The sequence below is a fragment of the Dama dama genome, chromosome 23 (assembly GCF_033118175.1).
Source record: "Dama dama isolate Ldn47 chromosome 23, ASM3311817v1, whole genome shotgun sequence".
NCBI lineage: Eukaryota > Metazoa > Chordata > Mammalia > Artiodactyla > Cervidae > Dama > Dama dama.
This window is the reverse complement of record NC_083703.1, coordinates 52,310,243-52,312,545: the sequence shown is the minus strand read 5'-3', so window position 1 is coordinate 52,312,545 and position 2,303 is coordinate 52,310,243.

Below are 2,303 nucleotides of genomic sequence, written 5' to 3'. Positions count from 1 at the left end.
AACACTGGTGTAGTAGATGCTCAATAAATACATGACATATTGAACACATGACCAACACCTGGATCCATATACAGTTCCTGGAAATTTTCAAGCCATGAAGCCCTGTGATGACCTCTTTAGCCTTCATCCTCTACTCCCACTCACATTTTCCAGCCAGATATTCCTGACTCCCTCTGCCTCCTTCCTGTAACTTGGACTCCTTAGATGTCACCAAGTCCTTGTTTTTCTACTTCCAGTCTGCCCTGTCCCACTGCTCTCAACTTCCTTGAACCCTTGGCAAGCATGGCTTCCCACACCTAGAGCCTCAGGCTTTCCCTGAAGTCACAAGCCTCTTGGGGCACCTTGCTGCCCAGGGCAGGCAGCCTTGACAAGCATTCCCAGACCCTCCCAGCCCTTCTCTCAGCTGTGGCTGTACCATCTCGCTGTTCCTGGGAGGAGAGACACTGCTTCTACACTAACACTCCAGTAGTGCTGGAGGGGCTGAGGGAGAGACTAGGACCTCCCTGCTCTCCTGGGGGACCTCTCCAGGCCCCTGGGGAGGTGAGAGGAAGACCCTTGGTGCTCAAATAACATGGTTTGATGCCTTTTTCCTCTACTGAGGGAGTTGCCATCTACCTCAGGAAGATCCAAGTTCCTATAAGGGCAGCCAGGAAGGCAAGGAGCTCTGTGGAGGGCCAGGAGAACCTGTTCCCCTCAGGACAACATTCTTCTGTGCCCTTGCCACCCCGCCCCCCCATACTCAAGAGTCAGAATCTAGTGCCATTCAGCAGGCTATTTGTTGAGCAGGAAGGTTCTAGAGCTGCCCCACTACCTTCATGCCTTCTGACCTTGGTTCCAGTTCTGCAGCCCAGCTTCTCAGCCAAAAAACCCCTGGCAGACAGATACCACTAAACACTGACCTAATTCTCCTCATCCTTCTCCAGGGTATTCCTACAGGGGGCCAGGAATCTGTATTCCCAGCAGAGCTGGGCCCAAAATTCCCCACTCTCATCTACCCCCAGGCCCCACTTCATTTGGACCCTATCACCAGCCACCTAAGTCCTTCCAACTGGTGAGTCCAGGCAGCCTGTCACCCTCCTGGCCATCACTGCCCTCCTTAGCCTTTAGGTGTACCCCATGTCCTCCTTATCCGTGGTTCTCATTCTCTTTGAGCCCTTGTGTCAAGGAGCTGCCCAAGGTTCTGCTTCAAGCTCATCATTCAGGGCTGACACTGCCTGTGGCACCACTTCAGCTGCCTTTCAAGTGACCTACAGTCCCTTGTAGGAAGCGCCTCTAAGGAAGCTGGATGCACAGAAAAGTGAGTGTGGAAGGCACAGGACAAAACCCTTGGGCAAGATGTCCAGCCTCTTTGTGTCTCTCACCCTGTTTACCTATAAGAGGTTGAAATCGAATTTTTTTTTAATTAATTTTTACTGGAGTGTGGTTGACTTACAAGGCTGTGTTAATTTCTGCTGTACAGAAAAGTGAATCAGTTTTATGTATATATAGATCCACTCTTTTTCAGATTCTCTTCCTATTATAGGTCATTACAGAATATTCATGCTTGGTCACGTCCGACTCTCTGCAACCCTATGACTGAAGCCTGCCGGGCTCCCCTGTTTATGGGATTTCCCAGGCAAGAACACTGGAGTGCATTTCCTTCTCTAGGGGAATCTTCCCTACTCAGGGATCAAATCCATGTCTCCTGCATTGGCAGGCAGATACTATACTACTGAGCCATCTTGGAAGCCCAGATTTTTTTTAGTTATCTAGAAACTGCATCTTTTTAGTAGAAAATTCCATGAATTTTTGGTTATCAAACCATCTTTTCTCTTCCTGTTGTCTTTATTTTGCTATTATTTGTACATTCACCCAGGCATGAAATTTCAGAGTAAAGATGTAAAGGTCTTAAAAATTTGAAGCTATGAAGGAAAAAAATTAAACTTCTTTACTGGTATGAGAAAAACAGTAGTAATGGTAGGATGTAAATACAGTTTACTTGGTTAGCTTTTTTTTTCAGATTTATTATTATCAGTTTGACATAAGATTTGTTGACCTCGATACAATTTTTTAACCTAGTCATTTTGGCTCATTAGTTTAGCCATGTAAAGTCCTGGGCAAAACAGGAATAATTTGTGGATAAACAAATTTATTTTTTCTTCAGATTTTTGGAGAAAGAAACAAAGTTTTGGAGTTGTTTCAGAAAGTTGGGTTTTTTTCCACTTTGGCTTTTTCCACTTCTACCTTAAGATCATCCGCTTGGCTCTTGTCTCATTAGTCATTTCATTTGTCAACCATTCCTTCAGAATCACTCTCTAGTTGGT